Consider the following 23532-nt stretch of genomic DNA (forward strand, 5'->3'; position numbering starts at 1 on the left):
ACTGAGTATCAGAAACCAGAGAATCTCATGAAGGTACAAGCAACACCATTTTGCAAAGGTAAGAATATGGCCATTTAAAGGCTTGCAGGCGCAACTTCCAGGGTGAAATGGAAAGCTCTAGGGAGAAATACACAGGAAGGATGCAATAGTGTGATGATTCTGACACTGACCATCCAAAGTTAGTGTAGATTTCACAGGTTAAAGATACAGTCCCCAGAAAGATTACCTTCACTTCTGATGTGAACTGTAAATTTGGAGATCTCCAGTGCACCTGCACCACTGATCAACTCACTAGAAATTCAGGGTTTCCCATGATTCCCTCAGGGTTGGCTAGTCATAAGAATGACTCACAGAACTTGGTACAGTGGTATACTTATATGAGTACAATTTTATTATAAAGGATACAAATCAGGACCAGTCAAATAAAGATACATATAAGGTAAGGTTTGGTAGGGTTGGGAACACTGAGCTTTCATTCCTCCCTGTGAAATTCAGATGCATTATCCTTCTGGCACAGCAATGTGTTCACACACCAGGAAGCTTGCCGGATCCTCTGTGTCCAAAGGTTTTACTGAGGTTTAATCATGTAGGAATGATTGATTGAATCCTTGGCCACATGACTGAGTTCAGTCTACCCCTTCTCCCTAGATCTCAGGATGTCAAGCTTATTCTATGTGGCTCAAAGACCCAAACATTTAACCCATAATCAGTCTTCCCCATCTAGAGTCTCCTCATTAGCACAAACTCAGATGTGGTTCAAGGACCACTGTGAATACCAATGACACCCCTATCTTGTGGGAATTCCCAAGGGTTTAAAAGTGTTTTATTCAGGACTGTGAACAGAGACCAGAGACATATTTTCTACAACAAAAGTGTACATGTTGAATTAAGAGGACATGCTTTTCTTGCCTCCAAAACCTACTATGCTGAGAAGACAGACATAGGTAAAGGGTGAGTACTGGTCTGTGGGCCATGTGCAATTGTGCATACAATAAGTACTTTTTCATTATTGATTGCCCAAAAGTGTTAAAATCACAGTAAATTTCCTGAGCTTCAATCTATTAAATATAAGATATAAAGGAATAGATAAGTATCATTTAGTAATAGTTACACACATACTACAATAACCTGGCACTTAATTCAAATACACAGTCTTTCAGCCACAAACAAATCCAGAGCCTAAATTTAATAGGATCTATCAACTGAGAATATTGTAATAATCCTACCAATTAATGGACTATAAAAGGTTTCCAGATGGTGTAGACAAATATACTTCATTATAGTCCATTATAATTTCAAATATTCAACAGAGAATTCCCTGCTCAGCATACAAACAAATCTGAGATGAGGGCATTGAGACAGTTGAAGGTAGACTTATGGGAACTAAGAGGGAGATGGGGCAGGAGAAGGACAGAGAGGAATGCTGTGCACAATCCAGCTCTTGCTGTAGCCCTAGTGGACATAATAGCAGTGAAGCGTCAAGATACAACTCCCATTCAGCAAACCAAAGGGGCAGAGACAGAAATTAGACCTCTATAGTTGGCACACATGGAGGCTGGCCCCAGGGTTAGGGGCAAAGGAGCAGTGCAAAGCGTCACAGCGTTCTACAGCCCACCAGCACAGGACAAAGTATTCTGCAGACACAGCAGCAGGCTCCCTCCATCCCCGTGTGGGGCTCTCAGCAGTAAAACCTCACTCAGCGGATCGTGAAATGGCGGGGATGAAATATCCAGTCTAAGTGGTTTGTATGTATTGGACTATTGGAGTTAAATACACTGGAGAGAACAGAGCTCAGGACTTCCAAACCACTTTCCCTCCACATACCGCTTCTCCACCCACCTTGATACAGCTGGTAGAGAGAACTGGGTCAACTCAGACCAGCTCTGCTGGTGGCTTTTAGGTAAAGGAAGTTGGCGTGGGAAACACGAAGGCCAGGATCCATAGCCTGCTACTTCCAATCTATGGGAGTGTTGCTCTGAGACTGAGGCAGCTGGGTGGTAAAAGGGATGCTGACTTCCTGGGAAATATGGGCCTATTTTCATGACTGAGGTGACACCACCCCACAGAGATCCTGGAAGGCTCTGTAGTGCAGGTAAAAGAAAATCAAAATTTGTGTTTCAGCACCACCTACCGATAGTGAAAGAAAGACCTTTACTTAACCTGCTAAACAGTTGTCAAATGCTCAAAAAATAAATAAATAAATATATAAATAAAATAAAATAAAAAGATTTTGTTCACACAAATGCCTAGGCAAACAAATAAATCCATCTGGAAGTCCTAGCCAGAGAAATCAGAAAAGAGAAAGAAATGAAAGCATCCAAATTGGGAATGAAGAAATAAAATTGTGAGTTTTTTAAGATGACATGATTCTTTGTATTAAAAAAAAGCCCTAAAAACTACCAAAAAAATCTCTCAGAAACTATATAAGAATAAAGTTGTAGAATAAAATAAATTAATGTTCAAAAATTTATTGAATTCTCATATACTAACAATAAAATATCTAACAGGAAATTAAAAATTCCATTTGCAGTTGCAACAAAAATAATAAACTACCTAGGAATAAACTTAAAGAATGTGAAGGACCTATGTACTGAAAACTACAAGACAATGTTGAAAGAAATTGAAGAAGACACACACAAAAAAATGGGAAGATTGTCCATGTTCATGATTTGAAAGACTTAAAATAGTTATAATGGCCAAATTATATAGAGCAATATATGGACTTAATGCAATTCCCCATAAAAATTCCAATGACTTTTATCAAAGGAATAGAACAAAACATTATCAATTTTGTATGGAACCATGGAAGACCCTGAATAGCCAAAGCAATTCTGAGGAAAAAGACTAATGCCAGAGGTATCATGGTCCCTAACTTCAAATTATATTGCAAAATAACAATAATCAAAAAATTATGGCACTGGGACTTCTGGCCAAGATGAAGACCTAGACAGACATACTGCATCTCCCTCCACAATTAAGAAGGAATACAACTACCTCAAAACTCGACAACCAGAAATTCCAGAAAATTGAGCTGCATGGAAGTGTAGTAAACATAGGTATAAAGAAGAAATACGCATCCATACAGGTAGGAGGGGCGGAGCTGGGGTGGAGAGGATGCAGTGTGGTGGTGGCAGCAGTGGCAGGCTGGCAGAAAGCACAAACATTTTAAAAAGTTGAGAGGGACACCTGGAGCATTCCCAGCATTAGACCACACGACACAGCTCATGGTTCCTGTGCCAGGGACAATAAAAGCCTAATGGCTTCTGACTGTGCAAACCAGTGGGGGTTGGAGTGGAGGAAGAAACTGCCATTCTCTCAGCAGAGTCCACTTGTTTAAAGGGCCCCCACGATCCTAGAGCATCTGCAGACCCACCCACTCTGGGAACAACAGCCAGGGCAACAGCTAGAGAGGCACCAGTTCCATATGGAAGTGGGAGAAGTGCCTGGAAAAGGGGCGAGTGCTGAGTAAGCAGCATTGTTCCCTCTTAGATCCCCCTTCACACTGCGCTACAGCATGGTGAAATGGATCACCCTGTATTGACGAATACCTAATGCTCCAGCCCTTACAATGTAATGTAGCAGGTGTGACAGCTCTACCTAAGACACAGAGACAAATAAACACAGGAGCCTGTCAAGATGAAGAGACAGAGAAGTATGGCCCAAAAGAGGAAATGGATCAAGGTTCCAGTGGGAGAACTAAGCAACAAGTAGATAGCCAACCTAACAAATGATGAGATAGCTAACCTAACATATGTAGAGTTCAAAACACTGGTGATAAAGTTGCTCAAGACTTGACAGATATACTTAAGTATGACAAATGCATAAGGGAAGAAATGAAGGCTATGCTAAATGAAATGAAAGAAAATACACACAAAACCAATGGTGAAGAGAAGGAAACTAGGGTTCAAATCAATGATTTGGAATATAAAGAAGAAAAAGCAGTGAACCAGAACAAAGTGAGGAAACAAGAGTTGGAAAAAAAAATGAGGAGAGGTTTAGGAACCTCTGGGACAACTTTAAACATTCCAACATCCAAACCATAAGGGTGCCAGAAGAAGAGGAAGAGCAAGAAATCAAAAGCTTATGTGAAATAATAATTAAGGAAAACTTCCCAAATTTGGTGAAAGAAATAGACATACAAGTCCAGGAAGCACAGAGAGTTCCAAACAAGCTAGACCCGAAGAGGACCACACCAAGACACATCATAATTAAAATACCAAAGGTGAAAGATAAGGAGAGAATTTTAAAAGCAGCAAGAGAAAAACAGGGAGTTTCCCTCAAAGGGGTGCCTATAAGATTCTCAGCTGGTTTCTCAAAACAAACTTTGCAGGAAAGAAGGGGCTGGCAAGAAGTATTCAATGTAATGAAAAACAAGGACCTACAACCAAGACTACTCTATTCAGCAAAGCTATTATTTACAATAGAAAGACAGATGAAGTGCTTCCCAGACAAGGTAAAGCCATTATTAGATGAAAGGTTAAAGGTACTTATTTAAGAAAAAAAAGATCAACACTATGAACATTAAAATGAGAACAAACTCACAACTATCAACAACTGAATCTAAAAATAAAAGCAAAAACAAACTAAGCAAACAACCAGAACAGGAACAAAATCAAAGGTTTGGGTATCATTTGGAGGGTTATCAGCTGGGAGGGGGAAGGAGGAGAAATGGGGGAAATGGTGCAGGGAATAAGAAGCATAATTAGTTGGCACAAAATAGACAGGGGTAATTTAAGAATAATATAGGAAAAGGTGAAGCCAAAGAACTTATATGCATGACCCATGGACATGAACTAAGGGGGGTGGGGTTACTGGAGGGAAGAGGGGTACTAGGAGGAGGGGAGCAAAAGGGAAAGAAATTGGGACTACTGTAACAACGTAATCAATAAAATATACTTAAAAAAACACACATGTATATGGGAAACTAATTTTCAATAAATGACTCCTAAGTATACAAAAGACAAAAGACAGCTCCTTCAATAAACGATATTGGGAAAATTAGAAAGCCACAAGCAAAAGAATGAAACTAGGCTGGTATTTGGCACTATAAACAAAAATTAACTCAAAATGCTGCGAATACCTAAATATAAGTCCTGAAGCAATTAAATACATAGAATGAAACATGGATACTAAATTTATGGACCTTGATCTCAGAAAGGATTTTATGAAATTGTCCCCAAATGCAGAAGAAGTATGAGTAAAATGAATGAATGGGACTATATGGACTAAAAAGATTCTGCACAGCAAAAGAAACCATCAACAGGTCAAAAAAGCAACCAACCAAATGGGAGAAGATATCTGTAAAAAATACCATTGATAAGGGGATAACATCCAAAATATATAAAGAATTAATATAACTCAACAAAAAATATATAATCAATCATTTTTTTAGTGGGCAGAGGACTTGAACAAACATTTCCCAAGATGACATACATGTGGCCAGTAGGTATATTTAAAAATGCTCAACTCACCAGCTGTAAAGGAAATGAAAGTCAAAACTACAATGAGTCACCACCTCATACCTGTTAGAATGACTATTATCAATGCGACAAGAAATAATTGTTGGAGAAGATGGAACCCTCATTCACAGCTGGCAGGAATGTGAACTGGCATAAAACAGTATGGAGACTTCTCAAAAAATTAAGAATAGAGTTACCATATGACTAAGCAATCCCTCTTCTGGGTTTCTACCCAAAAATTTTGAAATCTTTTATTAATAAGGATATATGCCCCTATGTTCATTTCAGCATCATACACAGTAGCCAAGATATGGAAGCAACCTAAGTGTTCTTTGATGAATTGTTGGATAAAAAAGATTATGTATATAATATAATTAATATGTGTGTGTGCATGTGTGTGTATACTAATTAGCCACAAGAAAGGATAAAATACTACCATTTGTGACAATATGGATGGATCTGAAAGACTATCATGCTAATAAACTTAAATCAGATGGAAAAGAGCCACTAGCATGTGATTTCACTCATGTGTGAGATATAAAACAGAAAGCAACAGAGACACAAACAAAACAAACACACAGGCAACAGAAAGGTTGTTAGCAGAGGGGAAAAGGGTTGAGGTTCAAGTTTATGGTAATGGAGGGAGACTAGACTTTGTGTGGTAAGCACAAATGCAACATACGGATGATACATTATAAGATTGTACACTTGAAACATATAATATTAACCAATGTTACCCTGATAAAGTAGTTAAATAAATAAAAATATATTGATCAACTTCTTTCTATGTACCAGGCAATACGATAGATGGAAAAATACCAATTTTTTTCCTTTTCTGAAACTTAGATTGTATTAGCAATAATAAATAGTTATTTCAGGAGTTTCTATAGTACTTCACTGTTATGGTTTTACTCTTGGTAATTTCTAACTGTTTAATAGATGCTATTTTTTGCAGTATAATTTCAACTCTTTAAGACTAGAGAGTGTAATTAAGAGTGTGGCTCCATTTTTGATGTTTGACCTCTGACATATTTCATGCACACCCTCCTTTTCCTTTTTCCACCCACTTGTGGGCAAGGTAATGAGAAAGCCTCCCTTGACTCCCCAGGGGAAGTTCAGGCCATGCAAACTCTGTCCTGTTGACCCCACCTTTTAACCTCAATAAAAAACAGAGCTGCCTGCTTTTAAGCCCACTCTACCTATACCTCTGTTTCACTCTGGACCAAGTTTGAGTCTTTATCCTTAAAAAGTTATTTAATTGTGTAAGTTTTTTTCTGTCCATTGGTGATATCTAATGTCATTCAATTTAACCTCCATAAATTTTGGAAAGGTACACTGCCCAGCAGAGGATGCTGAGTGCCCTAATAATACAGTTGGCATTGTGAGCAGGATGGCATAGACATAATCACAGGTGTGAGGCGTCTTCAATTTCTTTATTTTCACTTACTACTTGGGATTACACACCATTCAATAAGTCTGAGTGTGATCAACCAATTGCTGAGCTTTTGTGCTCGTGTTTTGGGCTGTGCCTCTGTGTTGGGTTGGCTAGATTTTACCAGTCTTAAATGTATCCAGTCTAAGTTAGCCCTTATGAGTGAAGAAAGTGGTAAAGAGCTTGACTTTTGCTCTTCCCTAGAGGTGTGAAAACAAAAACGGAAGAGTCTGAGTTGCTTAGAGAGAACATAGAGCCATTGTGTCTGACCAAGCACTGATTTCTGTATTTCCAAAGTACTGTGCATTAAGGACAAGTGGATCCCCAGGTAGTAACTAGTTACTTGTGGCATTAAGACCGCATGATATGGATCTACAAGGTCAAATGTTGAGGGTTTTTTTTTCTTTTCTCATTTTATAGTATTTTGATCCATGTTGGGATTTCCTTTTCCCAAAATAATAAAATAATAATTGCCCTAAAATATTCTGAATTACAAAGGTGTAAATAAAATTGTTATAAGAAAAAAAAATGTGATAATGATTCAGATTTTGATCTGCCAAATAAAATCCTAGAGTGAAATTCAAAGTTTAGAATAAGATTGCATAATAAAGGAAAAGGGGCATAATTGGCTTTATATCTAAGATTCAAATCAGATACAATAAATTACCTGTAATTAAATTTTCAGACCTAAGGATATACCTTACTAAATGGAACTCTAAATTTGCCATAGTGTTACAGAAACAGGAGAGTCCAAAAATCCCCGGAGTTTGTGGCTGGGGGATGGGGAGAAGGAAGCAGCTTTCAGAATGCCTCCACATGCCTGAGGCTGATGGCCGGTGTCTTTCATTATGTAAATTACATCCAAAGCCTCAGGTGGATGGGAGGAGTCTTGAACCAGGTGATGGTATGGAAAGCACACAGAGCCTACGTGGGGTTCTGTGAATGGTCAGAACTATTGGCAACACCCACTGCATCAGAGGACACAGTCAGGGATATATAGGCAGCTGTGAACACTTTGGTGGGGGGCATGCTCTGGGGCAGTCTCACTCGCTGGTGAGTATTTGCAGAGGTGCTCTGGAGAAGGAGAGGAGATCCACGCAGTTTACAGAAAGAAGACAGTTCGCAAGGAGGCTGAGAATCCAGGTGGTCCTGCATTGAGAGCTGGAAGACACCACAGCACAGGAAGGACCTCGCCAATCAGATTGAGTGATTGGCAGCTGCTGGTAAAGCTGAACTGTGCCTAGGAAGTAGGGAAATGGTGTTTCTGACCCCCCCCCCAAAAAAAAACTGGTTAGGTTTGGTAGAGGGGAGGCAAGGATATGTGTAACTATTAAATAAACAACTTTTCTTTTCACTCAAATATAATATTCAGAGTTGTAATTTTCGCGGCGGGCAATCGGACCCCTAACTAAAGAGCCCGTGGGTTTGTTTTCAATTGGAGCAGCCCAGGAGTTCTGTAACAATTGCAAGCCAACAATATTAACTAATAAAAGCCATCAAATTATAATCCAGGATTTCAGAAAAGTATAATTAGTCCAATTAAGATAAAAGAAAAATAATGGTACCTGACTATGAATTATTATAGTTCTATGATACTTCCTGTCCTGGCTGGTTTGGCTCAGTGGATTGAGCATCGGCCTGCGAGCTAAGTGTCGCTGGTTCGATCTTCCAGTCAGGGCACATCAGAGAAGGAAAACTCTGACTCCAAAAAACCTCCGCTGCCTTGCGGCATACCTCTTCAGGGGAAAGGCTAAGGGAGTAAACCCCGACAGAAAATCCGGAGCCGGAGTCCCTAAGGCGGTTTGACGTTGTAGTCAACACCGGCAACTCCTGCGGCGCACCTGAAGCCAAGCTGTATTGACTCCGTCTTTCCCTTGGACCCTTCAGCTGCGAAGAGAGGGGGGTCTGCTGCATGGGCAACAGCAGACCCTCCATATCACCCTGCCCAGGCTCTGTAGCTTCATCGCCAGATGTCGATTCAACACGGGAGGAGACAGATACCGTGTCACTCCCGAGTCGGACTGCACAGCCATTCTCGGCGGTGCAGATAGACTCTTAAGAAGCTACACCATCGTCTCTCGAGACGGACGGCTGCCGACACACAAAAATGATACTTCCTGTAAACCTCTAATTTCAAACATTATTAAAATAACACATTCAGTTCAATTGATCATTGGAATATACTTTGCTGTCCTATTTGACTAACATGTTGTCTTTGCCTCCTCTTTTAGCAACCTCCAAATTATAATTGCATTCGCTCTCAAAGAACAACAGTACACCTTTTCTGGACATTCCATGATACCTGAATAGTCCAGACATTGTTCATAAACTATGCAGACAAGACCTTTATCACATCCAATTGAGGCTTGGAATCCAAGTATGACATTTATTAATAATGCTCTTCCTTTACACACAATCACAGATATTTAGAAATATATGTGTACAACATATTTTAAATACATTTGTAAAAATAAAAGAATATAACTATGATTCTCCAGGGATATCCTTGTCAAATTAAGTAAAAACCAAATTTTGGGTTTGGTATTTCTTAAATTTTGGATTGAAGCAGTTTTAAATTTAGCTTTTTTAAAATGAACTTAGTTTACTTTCAGAATAATAACTACCCTGCAATGAGTTGTACTGAGTTGACAGATGTTAACAATATGCATAACCAAATACATAAATATGTAAACATTTAAGACTTCTATAGAAGTGCAACTGGACGGAGTGAGGAAAGAAAAGAAAAATGGCAGTTGATTTCGTACTAAACTCATCCAGAAAGGGCATGAATTATATAACTTTAGGGCACAATTGCCACTAGATTAATGAAAAACTATTCACAAAACTCTCTAGGAACAGAGATGAGCATATGCCATTTACATTTCTCATTTTACATATTATATATTTATAAATGTCAATAAGTTATATACTTAAAAGACCAGGAGGAAAATATTTAATAAGAAATCATCTTTTGATTTTGGTTTGATATTTAGTGACAGGTGGAAAAACACAGGAGTTTTAAATGCTTACATCAAACCCAAAAATTACTTTTTGTTAGGACAATAGAGACTATACTTAAAGTATTGATGCTACAAATATAATCTAGGTTAAAAAATATTAATTCTTCTGGATACTGAGGAGGTCTTTCATACCAGTTCTTCTGGATGTGAAATAGTTTTCTCCTAAAAATTTCAAAAAGAACTGTAGCTTTTCTTCTATCTTTAGTATTTTCTATAATATATCAACCATTGCTTTCTTATGGAAAAGTTATCAGATGAATTGAAATATATTTTGAATATGCTCTTTTAGGTTCTGATGATATTGCAATCAAAAGAGTAGTTGATTATGAAAAGAGTTGACATGAGACCAACATATAATCAAACATGTTTATAAGTCCACTTCTATTTTGTCAGGAGATGGCAATTTTTTCACTTCAAAATTGAGTGACAAGTTAACAAAAGTAAATTAAGTTGATCTCATAATTATTGAGGTTTTATTGACATTTACCTTTGCTATATTTCAATTTGTTAAAGTATGGTTCTAATGACACCAATCCTATGAGCTAGAACTTGAAAATTATAATATAAATCACAGATTTTCACTAGCCATCCATGGGACACAAATAGGAGTGGCAGGTGATGTTTGAGAAAAAGACAAGATATTGTGATTAGCACTTTGTGAATCTACTTAGAGGTAACCATCTCAGAAACATTTTAACATGTATATTGATAGTTGGTTATCTTAGAACAAGAAGGACAGAAATATCCTTCTTAGTTATCATCATTGTTTTAAGAGCCCAAGTTTCCTCATTTCCCTCTCCAAGAATTAGAATCCCATAACTCCTATCCAGTTTATAGTCATATATCTCGATTAAAACATTTTTGGAAAAAAATATTACTAGAAAGAGACATTGTAAATGCAGTATTGTAAACTGGAAATTTCTCTTGACTAAATGATTTAATAAATTTCTCTTCATTTTCATATCTTTGCAAGAATATCTAAGTAAATCTTATATGTTAAGATTTTTACAAAGAAGAAATAAGTGGTGTTTGTGAGTTTCTGTTTGAGTCAGAAGATATTTTGACACTATTCATGTGGAAAATAGTTATGAACAAATAAAAAACAAATTAAACCATGTTGTTTTAGTAAAAACTTCAGTGTATTGTGTGACAGTTGTATGGTAAATGATGTATTATGTGGCAATTGTTTTTCCCAAACAGCTAAATATTTTCCATATATTGTTTCTTTTACCAAATGAAAAATGCAGACAGCTCTAGAAAAGTTTTGAAATAAAAAAAAATGATGACCTCCAAATCAAACAATTTTATTAATATTCAGTAACATGAATGCCCAAAGAACAGTCATCAGCATATTTTCTGCATTCTCCTGACTTTTCATGTGAATAAATAATCATTCACATGTTCAAAATGGATATAACCTTGCAAAATATTTCAGGTTTTTCTTAACCCAGAGATAACTGAGAAAAAATACATTAACTAATAACTCACCACCCTCTATAATGATAATGTTATAATCTTTTTAAAACTAATATCTTAATTTAACCATTGTAATGGTTAGTTAAAAAACAGCATAGAAAATTTTGTTTCACAATTATGCTCACAAATGTAAAATGCAATATATAAATGCTCTGGACATGCATATGACTCAGCTATTTTTCTAACTGTCTCTTAATAGAGAAATCATCAATAGACCAGATGATAATGCTAAAATTTTTATTTGTCTACTTTTTTAAAGTCACACTTTTTGTTTAATTTCACACACATAGAAAATGTTCTTTGTGTAAGGAAATCGTGTATAATGCCCTTCCTAGGAATCCCATATATATTAGGCCAAAATATATTAGACCATATAGATTAGACATATATAAGATCAACTGTCACTTTTTTTTTATTCTATGGTATGGAAAATTTTTAAGTAAAACAAGTCAAGTTACTCAACCAATTCTGTTGAGCATTCCACTTCTGGTGCACCTGTGAAGGGACTGTTCTCTTCTGACTCATTCATTCAACACACTTGTTGAGCAGCAGCTATGTGCCAAGCACTCTGTGCTGGTTATAATGGTGGGAAAAAGCCATGAGGCCTAAACCTATCCCATCTGGAGATTTAGAATTTATAATTTGAAATCTACAGATGTAAATGATGCAGGTCTGGCTGCCTACTGCTACAAAAGCCAATACGTAAGAGACAGTTGCTGATGTAAAGTGGTTTATTTTCAGGTGTTGGCCATCTGGAAGACAGGGGACTGGTCACAAAACCCATCCCCTGAGAAGATGTGGGACTCATGTTTCAAAGCCCAACCCCATGTCTCAATGGAGGCAGAGGTTTTTTATAAGGCATAAGGTGGGAGAGGGGAACAGAACAAAGAGATCAAGGAAGGGGATTGAAAAGTTCTCTACGTGTAGAGGAGCACAGTCCATTCTGATGAGAAAAGTGACAGTCGCTGTGCATCATCCTGGTTTAGACATCATGGATTCACATCAGCCTGACTTCATGTCATCCTAGATCCATGGTTGAAGGTCAGTGATCTCCCAGGACTGGGGTGCCTGAAGGTAAGAGTCTGTATCGTTTGAAGTCAGTTCCTAGGATTCTTATACAAACATGTTGCTCATCTACAAACCACGTATCAGTCAGAGTCAGCACTTACAGAAACAATGTCAAAAGAATGGTGGGGTGGGTTACAATATCCCACTGTTACAATTTTCTACTGTTGTACAAAGAGAATAAAATAGACACTAATGCGGAGGGGATGAGATATAACAATCTCTTGAGTTATACCTGTTTCAAATAACAAGTCAGAAATCAGTTTCTATGCCTAGAATTTGTTTTTATATTATAAATATCTAAAAATATTTTCAGCCCTTAATGGGGGAAAAAAGACATTTCACCCTTATGAAAGAGAGTTTTGTCTTTAGATATAGAGAATTCATACGTCTGCTTATAATTTTGAGTCACTTTACTCTTCAAATTCACTTCTTGTTTGTCTCACCAGTGTGAGGTGGTATCTCATTGTGGTTTTAATTTGCATTTCTCTGATGGCTAGTGGTGTTGAGCATCTTTTCATGTGCCTATGGGCCCTCTGTATGTCCTCCTTGGAGAAGTGTTTGTTCAGGTCCTTTGCCCATTTTTTAATTGGATTGTCTTCCTAGTGTTGAGTCATACAAGTTCTTTATATATTTTGGAGATTAAACCCTTGCCCATGGTATCAATTAGCAAATATGTTTTCCCATGCAGTTGGTTCCGTTTTCATTCTGATGATGTTTTCTTTACCTGTGCAGAAGCTTTATAACTGGGTATAGTCTCATTTGTTTATTCTTTCCTTTATATTCCTTGCCCAAGAGGATATATCAGCAAAAATATTGCTGTGTGGGATATCTGAAATTTTACTGCCTATGTTTTTCCCTAGGACTTTTATGGTTTCACAGTTTGTGTTTAAGTCTTCTATGCATCTTGAGTTTATTCTGGTGTATAGTGTAAATTGGTGGTCTAATTTATTTTTTTGGGTGCACCATTCCAGTTTTCTTAACACCATTTGTTAGGCTATTTTTTACTCCATTTTATGCTCCTGCCCCCTTTGTCAAATATCAATTGACTATAGAGACATGGGTTTATTAATAGGCTCTCTATTCTGTTCCACTGATATCTGTCTGCTTTTATGCCAGTACCAGACTGTCTGGGTTACAGCAGCCTAGCAATAGAGTTTGATATCAGGCATTGTGATCCCTCCTACTTTGTCCTTCTTTCTAAAGATTGCTGAGACTATTCAGGGTCTATTTTGGTTCCATATAAACTTTTGAAATATTTGTTTTAGATCTCTGAAATATGTTATCAGTATTGTAATAGGGATTGTGTCAAATCTATAGATTGCTTTGGGTAATAGAGACATTTTAATGATGTTAATTCTTCCAATCCATGAATATGGTATATGCTTCCATTTATTTGTACCTTTCTTAATTTCTTTCTTCAGTGTTGTAGTTTTCTGAGTACAGGTCTTTTACCTCCTTGGTTAAATTTATTCCTAGGTACTTTATTTTTCTTGTTGCTATAGTAAATAGGATCTTTTCTCAGTTCTCAGTTTCTTTTCCTAATATTTCACCATTGGTGTACAAAAATGTCTTCAATTTCTGAATATTGACTTTGTATCCCACTATTATGCCAAATCTACTTCTTAAGTTGAATAGTTTTTTGATGGAGCCCATAGGGTTTTCTATGTACACTATAATGTCATCTGCAAACAATGTCAGTTTTACTTCCTCCTTTCCAGTTTGGATGCCTTTTATTTCTTTATCTTGTCTCATTGTTGTGGCTAGAACTTCCAATACTATGTTGAATAAAGTGGTGACAGCAGACTCCCTTGTCTTGTTCCTGATTTTAGCAGGAAAGCTGCTAGTTTTTGCCCATTGAGTATGATATTGGCTGTAGGCTTCTAATATTTGGCTTTTATTATTTTGCAGTATGCTCCCTCTATTCTCACATTGCTGAGTTTTTTTGTTTTTTGTCATAAATGGGTGCTTACTCTATCAAATGCTTTTTCAGCATTTATTGATATGATCATATGATTTCTGTCATTCATTTTATGTGGCATATTATGATTATTGATTTGCATCCCTGGGTTGAATCCCACTTGATCGTGATGTATGATCTTTTTAATATATTGCTGGATCTGGTATGCCAACATTTTGTTGAGTATTTTAGCATCTATGTTCATCAGCAATATCGGCCTATATTTTTCTTTCTTTGTTGTACTTGACCTAGTTTTGGAATTAGGATAATACTGGCCTCAAAGAAAGAGTTTGGGATCTTCCTTCTCCTTTGATTTTTTGGAACAGTTTGGGAATGATAGGAGTTAGTTCTTCCCTAAATGTTTTGTAAAATTCACCTGTTAAGCCATCCGGTCCAGGGCTTTTCTGTGCCAGAAGTTTTTTGATTACTGCTTCAATTTCAGTAGTTGTTATCAGTCTATTCAGGCTTTCTGCTTCTTCTTGATTTAGTTTTTGAAGATTATGTTTCTAGGAATTTGTCCAATTTTCCCAGGTTGTCCAATTTCTTGGCATATTGTGGTTCATAGTAATTTCTTACAATCCTTTGTATTTCTGTGGTATCAGCTGTAACTTATCCTCATTCATTCCTAATTTTATTTTTGGGGGGTCCTCTCTATTTTCTTATAGATGAGTCTGGTTAAAGGCTTGTCTATTTTATCTTTTCAAAGAATCAATTCCTGGGTTTATTGGTCCTATGAATTGCTCTTTTAGTCTCTATGTCATTTAATTCTGCTTGGATCTTGATTATTTCCTTCCTTCTAGAAGCTCTGGGATTTGTTTGTTGTTGTTCCTCTAGTTCTTACAGTTGTAGGGTTAAGTTGTTTATTTGAGATTTTTCTATCTATTTTAGATAGGCTTGTATTTCTATGAATTTCCATCCAAGGACTGTCTTTGCTGTGTCCCATAGGTTTTGTGTGTTCATTTTCATTTGTTTCCTGAAATTCATTGATTTCTACCTTGATCTCATTGTTAACCTATTCATTATTTAATAGCATGCTATTCAGTCTCCAGGAAATTGAATGTTTTTGATTTTTTCCCTGGAGGTTTCTAGTTCAAGACTTTGTGATCTGAGAAGATGCTTGAGATAATTTCAATTTTCTTGAATTTGTTGAGATTTGTTTTGTATCCTACCATGTGGACTATCTTTGAAAATGTTCCATGTGCATAAGCCAAGAATGTATATTTTGCTTCTTTGGGGTGAAAATTTCTATATATATCAATTAAATCCATTTGATATAGAGTATTGTACAATGCCACAATATCCTTATTGATTCTTTGCTTGGAAGATCTTTCCATTCTTGACAAAGGGGTGTTAAAATTCCCTACTATAAGTATGTTGCTGTCAACATGTTTCTTGAAGTCCTCCAAGTTTTTTTTTTTTTTTTTTTTAATATATATTTGGGTGCTCCTATGTTGGGTGCATATATATGTTTACCAGAGTTATATCTTCTAAATGGATTATTCCCTTATGTAGTGTCCTTCTTTGTCCCTTTCTATGGCCTCTGTTTTGAAATCTATTTTGTTTGATATAAGTATTGCTACCCCAGCTTTTTTTCATGTCCATTTACTTGGAGTATTTTTTCCATGCCTTCCCTTTCAGTCTGTGTAGATTTTTTGTTCTGAGGTTGGTCTCTTATAGACATCATATGTGGGTCATGTTTTCTTATCCATACAGCTACCCTACATATTTGAAGGAGAATGTAATCCATTTACATTTAAGGTTGTTATCGATAGGTACTTATTTGTTGCCACTCTCTCTCTCTCTCTCTCTCTCTCTGTCTTCATCTTCTTAAAGCAGTCCCTTTAGCATTTCTTGCATGATGGTCTAGTGGAGATGTATTCTTTTAGACTTTTTTGGTGTATGTGCCTGGGAAACTTCTTATTTCACCTTCCAAAGAGAGCCTTGCTGGGCAAAATAATCTTTATTGCAGGACTTTGCTTTACATTTTTGGAATATGCTCTTGCTGTTCCCTTCTGTTTCTGTTGAGGAATCAGCTGAGAGCCTTATTGGAGCTCCCTTTTATGTTACTAGCTATTTCTCCCTTGCTGCCTTTAATATTCTCTCGTTGTCTTTATATTTTGCTATTTTAATTATTTTGTGTCTTACAATGGGCCTTTTTGGCTTCATCTTGATTGCGACCCTCTGTGCCTCCTGGACTTGCACAACATTTTCTCTCATCAAGTTAGGGAAGTTTTCTGTCATTACTTTTCAAATAGGTTTTCTATCCCTTGCTCCTCCTCTTCTCCTTCTGGTATCCCTATGATACAGATATTATTCTGCAGCTCCCTTAAACCCTCTTCATTCTTTTTGAGTCCTTTTTCATTTAGTTGCTCGGCCTGGGAATTTTTTATCTACCTTGAACTCTAGTTCATTGATTTGACACTCTTCTTCATCTAGCCTGCTTTAAATTCCTTCTGATGGATTCTTCATTTCAGATGTTGTATTTTTAATTTTCTCCTGACTCTTATAAATAGTTTCTATGTTCTTTTTCATGCTGGCATAGTTCACAGTAAGTTCCTTGTAGCTTCCTTGGAGTTCTTTGTAATTCTCAGTTAGCTCATTAAGGATCCTTACAACCATTGTTTTGAACTCAGTGTTTGATAATTTACTCACCTTTATTTCATTTAGCACTCTTTCTGGAGATTCATTTTTTCCTTTTGATTGGGAGTTGTTTCTTGGTCTCCCATTTTTGGTGGCTTTTTTTTTGTTGTTGTTTGTTTGTTTGTTTATTTCTGTGTCTTAGGTTGATCTTCTTTGACTCCTTGTCTTTGTGGGGTGATCTTTTGTGTAAGGAGACCTGTGGTACTTAATGGGCCAGTCTCCTTGATCTCCTGAGTTTTATGCTCTTTGGATACCCTTTATGTTGTTTTAAATAGGCTCTCTAGTTGTAACTGGGTTTTGGTTGTTGTTGGGTTGTTCTTTGGTGAGTCCTCCCTCTGGCTGGCTTACTGAGAGTCATTCCACCTACTACATCTTGTATGCTATTGTACAGGTGCTGCCAGAACAAAACCAATCATCCCAAGAAACAAACCTACACCTGCAAAAATACCCCCCATGCACAAGTACACTATCAACAATAAATGAGTCAATATTAATAAAGGTGTAAAGAGATTAAGACTATTATAAGAAAGGAAGAATAAATATGAAATAAAAATGATTTTGAGAGGGTAGAGGGAGGAGCAATAATAAAAGTAGGGAATAGAGATGAGGTGAAGAGAGAAAGTAAAATTTATATCACAAATGAAAAAGAAAGGAAAGAAGATGGAATAGAGTAAGAGAAGGGAAGCATATAGTATTAAGTTTAAACAGAATTTTAAAAGATATATAGTGAGAGAGAGAAAAAAGAGGAACCAAATTGGAGAAGAAGATCCACCACAGCATTAGCAACAATAAATAAGCAAAGAATAATATAGGTAGAATCAGAATAAGGTGGGGTGCTGGGGAGAAAAGCTTAAGAGATGTCTAGAGGAAAGAGAAGTGATTTGAGAGGATAGAGGGAGAAAAAAGACTGAGAGTTAGAAATGAAATCCAGGTTAAGAGAGTGAGATAGTCAAATTTTAAAAAAAGAAAGAAAGTGCAGGAGGAAGGCAAAATGGAGTAGGAGAGGGAAACAGTAAAATTTGAGATTTGAAATACAAAAATAGTGAAGATTTAGAAATAAAATTGAAGAATTGCAACAACCACCATCATATCCACAAGCAATGAGCAAAGACTGATAGAGGTGGAAAGAGAAGAAAGGTATTTTAAGAACAGGATAAAGAATATGAGATGACTAATGTCAAGAATAATGGTTTTGAGAGGCTGGAGGGGGTAGAAATAACAAGAATGTGGAATGTAATCAACTCATAGCAAGAGAGATAATAAAATTTAAAACAAAAATAAAAAGAGGAAAGAAGGTAAGATAGAGTAAGAGAAGGGAGGAGTCACATATGAAATAAACTATAATATAAAAACTAGTGACCTAATAGGCACAAACTTAGAGGACAAGAAGTGAATGCTAAACAGCTAGACAGGAGAGAAAATAATGCAAATCTTTAAGACCATGGTGTAATTCATCTCAGTAAAATCTAGTATTTACCAGTTTTCTCTTTCTGGACCTGTCCCTGGTGATGTTAGATAGTGTCCTGTTCTGGCCCTAGGCAGCCTGTTCAAGACTACCAGGGATCCACAGTCTATGGCTGTCTCCTTCTGTAGTTCATTTGGTCAATCTGTAATCAGCAGTCAGGCTTAAGCACCATAGAGTGGAGCAGAGTAATTCCTATAGGTGGGGCTATTGCTTCCCCTCTGGCTGATGCCACTTAGAGGGGACTGCTCTGATTTAGAAAGATGGTTCCTGCAGTATAGGGAATGAGGGAATTACTCCGCACAGGGATCTTGGCATCTGCTCCCTCAGTTCCTTTCCCAAAGCCACCATCCCCAGACTTTTCTCAAGTGTCTCTAGTCCACTCTGCCACTCCCCTTTTGCTGGAACCCAGGGTAAGTAACTGCAAATGATATTTTATGTGTTGGCTCTTTAAAGATTGTCTGTGCCTCCAGCCATCTCTCCCTGGGAGACAGAAACTGCCACTTTTCACAGCTGGATGTTATCTGGCTTCCTGTCTAGCTCTGGTGCTGGGGAGGTTTAGACCCCACATTTCTCATGCAGATCCTGCTGGCCACTAAAATTTCCCTCTGGTACTTCAGGTGCTTCCTGTGGGAGTCCAGCCAGCCTTCTTGAGTCTACTCCACACTCTGTACCGGTCACATTGTGGTGAAGTGGTTTCTTCTGTTTGTCCATGGTTATAAGGCTTCTCTCCAGCTAGTTTACAGTTGGTTATTCTAGATGATTTCTCTAAAATTAAGTTGTAATTCCAGATTGGTCCTGGGAGGAAGTTAGTGTAGCTTCTACTTACTCCTCCACCATCTTGGATCTACCCAAATTTTCAAGCGTAAAATTTGTTTTATGTAACCATGGAGTAGGGTGTAGAGTCCAGGAGACTACATATTAAGCTTCCTGGCATATTGGCAGAATGGACAACATTTCACATAAATGTACTGCAACTAAACCTCCATTCCATCAAAACTCTCAACTCTCATTTTGTTCACTAAGAATTTAGTTTTATGATATGATATAGTGTATTATTGCATAATTTGTTTTATAAGCACTCCAAAAACATGGTTGATAGCACTTTGCAGAAGCCTCTCAGACTTTGATGCACAGACTTTTGAACCCAGAGTATCAGGGCCTTTTCAAGAGAAAAATGTGTTGTCTATGTATTAAAATGAGAAGAAAGCACATGCTTTTTAAAATCATTAACAACATGGTCTTAGGTACCTTCTAATATATTAGGAATCAAGGAGTATTTGTTCACCATTTTGCTGAATTTAAATAATTAAAATTTAATATTATGTGTTAGAAAATAGTTTCCAATCAGAATAGCACACTTAGCTGAAAAGAGTTACAGAGCTGCATACAGTGTCCCTGAGTTGGAAGACCTAGCAGTCAACAAAATCATCCAGAAAGGGGAAAAATTAATGGGGGAAGGATTCCTTAATCTAACTCTAATTAGATGTCATATACGATTCTATTATATAGGCCAAATTAAGCCCATAGATATGCCTTTTTTTTTATAATCAGAGTGTTGTCATGTGTGTGTTATTTGTTAGTTAAATTAAAATTTCTTTAGGAAAATTATATATTAACCAATCTGTCAGTGACCCCACCATTTCTTGTTGTATTACATACCATGATTCACACAATTGTGTACTTTAGGAGCCCCTATAAATATTTGAATTTCTGGACCATGCTCTACATAAACTAACTACTTCTTATTTGAAACTTTTTTTTCTGAGAAATTATTATTTTTATCTGAAAATCTAGATTAAGTTTGCTTCCAACTTTCATTTAGACAGGAGTCAGCTTATAATTTAGTTGCCTACCTTATTGCTATTTGCAATGCAACAAATTTGAAATTGGTACAATGTCATGCCCCAAATTTCATGCTGTGATATAATTTAGCTTTGCAAAGCTTTGCTTAGATTACAAATAATAAAAGTATTCAGATGACCAAGATCTGAATATATTTAAGTCTATAGATAATAAGCATCACTATATTTCAGCTGATCAAATATATATTTGTCATACCAGGTCTAGAAGCCTTTTGTTTGATTTATGGAAGTCAAATGTCTACAGATATCCCTTGGACACCCAAAATGGAAGAGTTTAACCAATTTGCTCTTCAGAACTGAAATACTTTATACTTGGCCCCTGCTGTGAGTGAAATTGACTTAGATTACAAAATCTACAGTCACAGTAAGGGTCAAGGGCAAATCACATCATTGCTTGAGAGCGTCTCCTGCTAGCTATAAGCCAGTATCAAAAGAAAATAGAGAAGACATGAGGGCAGAAAATAAACAAGAACACAAACATCAAAAACCATAACTACAAAAAAAGAAGTGTATTTGTAGAAGTTAAATTCTGCCTTACTACAGAGGTTGCTGGCATTTAATTACAACCTGATCCTTTCTTTGTCTAAAATTTTATTTAAGTGGTTTGCGGAAATGCCTATATTTAAAATTTTCATAATTTGGTAAAATTATGATCACTCATTTTCAATAGTTATTTATCTCTTATGGTAAATTAAGAACAGGGACACCAAAAGTATATATACAATGAGGATGGTGTTCTGTTGACAATACAACAAGCAAAAAGAGAAACAATTGTAATAATTTATTTTCAAGAACCCCAGGGGTAATTACTTATGCATGCATGTATATTCACACACATGTGCATGCATGTACACACACACAGAGCTTACTTTTATAAATAATATTAGTCCTCTAGACACTAGTTCTTATTGCTAAATTAGATTAGACTTTTTATAATTTTCAGTGACATCTTCCTGTTATTTTTTTCATTCTCACTGCATTTATTACTAATATAAAATATATTAAAAGGAAGAAAATTCACTTTCAGTTCTTCAACAGCTCTCACCCCTCCCTCTTGCCCAAACTACTCCTGACCCATTTCCTCAGGGCCATTTCAAAGCTGAGCCTGTTCATTGTCGTTTTCACAGAAAACAACTGATGCCACTGATGAGGGGACAGAGGTTGGGCGAGAACAGGAGTACTGTCCAGGTTCCACCCAGAGATTCACAGAATTGAAACAAAAAGGCCAGTGGGCTCACAATGATGCAGTCTAAGTAAAACGGGCTGTCAAGGGGACAAGGTAGTCCCACCAGAGGCTTTAAAGGACATGTCATGAGGCCAGGGAGGCAGTCTTGTGGGAAAAATTGTACAATTTCCCTGTGCTGAGGGGTGGGGAAAGTCTGGAGGGCACCAAGAGGCTCACTCATTTTGGCAGAAATGCTCTAGTGTTGGGAAGCCATAGAAATGCCATGGACACTGAGGAAGGCTATGAGGGGATGCACAGTTCACAAAGTACAGTGATCACAGACCACAGTGGTGGGGGCCACACTACTGATGGCGAAACTACAAAATCCAAAAGCAGGGACAGTGGCCTTCCAGGGGTGACTCTGAACCAGTCAAACTTGACCCCAGATCAGAAAACCTGGGAAGTTTCACAGAGCAGCTGCCAATATTGGGGGTAGGGGAGATCACATAAAAAGAACTTAGAGCAAGCAGCTAGAAGACAGGAATGGTGGGAAACTGCTCCAGGGCTCAGATATCAAGGGCAATACTGGGGGCTGGATGGACAGATGCACAAGAAACAGAACAAAATAAATTTTCTGCTCAGCCGTCAGTTTGCAAGGGAGAATGGATCCAGGAAGCAGTTGAAGGGAGCAAAGGTGGGATCCTGAAGGCAAGACTCTAGGGGCTGTCTGATCAGAAGAGTGCACACTATGCACCAGTGATGAGACACTACTCTGGACCCCAAATGGGAAAGGTGGTGGACAGGGGTTGGCTTCACTGACTGGGGGTGGTGGTTGGAACAGCATCACAGCAGCAGTCACAGGGTCACAGGGAAATATGTGGCCATTAGTCATAGAGGGTTCCTTCCAGCTTGTATGGGAAGGTGGCCTTACAGAGGAGGTCCGTGGATGCCTGGGTGGTGGTGGTAGAAGGCACAGAGGCCCTCATATTGACAGTGGCCCTTTTTAGCAAAGTGCTGGCAAACAGGGTGATCAGATTTGTCTTTCATAACCTGGAGTTCACCCTTGGGCAAGCAGGTATTCTTGACAAGTGACCAGCTATTGAGCCTTTGGGGATGTCTCTGTTCCTTGTGAAAGCCTCCCCTGGAGGGACTACTATGGCCTGGTCCAGGAAAAGGAGGCTCAGCATTGAACCCTCCACCAACCACAACCATATAGGCCAGGCCTGGGGCTTAAGCTGCCCCAAATTGGGCCTCTGCCCCAGGGAGGAGGTGGGAGAGTCAGCAGTGGGTGAATCATCAGTCCCCTTGATCCTGGAGGACCTCTGTGAAGAGGGTCTGCATTCTGTTTTGTCTGGCTCCTTTGACATCATGTTGGTGAGATTCACAAACATGCCTGTAGCAGGAGTTCGTTCACTTTCATTGCAGTGTAGTATCCCATTGTATGCGCACACAACAACTTATCCATTCTACTGATGGTGGATATGTGGATGCATTCTAGTTTGAGGCTGACTTGGGATCACCAGGTTTCCATTAGCCATGTGGGTACCCAGAAGGCTAGGTGGTTCCCTAGGACTCCCATCAGTCTTGTCTCTGGTCTCTTCCTGCCTTGGCACTTGGGGATCCAACAGCAGCTGCTGCTGCTGATTCTGCTTCATTTGTTTGCTCATCACAGTTGCTGTAATGGCTGCAGCAGGATTTGGACATGACAAATTCTTGTTTTGAGTATCATCTTACTAATAGGTTGCAAATCTCACTGTCGCACTAAAAGAGCACTGTCCCCTCTTTATACAAGAACATCAACTGCTGTTTCTTAAGTGTCTAGTTGTTCCCAGCATTTAGTGCTGTCTCCAAAAGCTAGGTTCAAAGATCACATTTATCAGAATCCTCTAGAATGCCTAATATCAATGCATTTCCCCCCCAAATTCCATAACACAGTCTTTGGGATTAGGCAGTGAAATTTTTATTGTGAACACCCTACATGATCCCTA

At 37.8% G+C, this 23532-nt stretch overlaps 1 pseudogene; it reads right to left on the bottom strand.

The window, feature by feature from the left end:
- Positions 1-22471: 22471 nt before the first annotated feature.
- On the bottom strand, positions 22472-23238 carry LOC150021303 (proline-rich protein 3-like; annotated as a pseudogene).
- Positions 23239-23532: the final 294 nt, after the last annotated feature.

The sequence above is a fragment of the Furipterus horrens genome, unplaced genomic scaffold, assembly GCF_987537825.1.
Source record: "Furipterus horrens unplaced genomic scaffold, mFurHor1.1.pri manual_scaffold_1, whole genome shotgun sequence".
Taxonomy (NCBI): Eukaryota; Metazoa; Chordata; class Mammalia; order Chiroptera; family Furipteridae; genus Furipterus; species Furipterus horrens.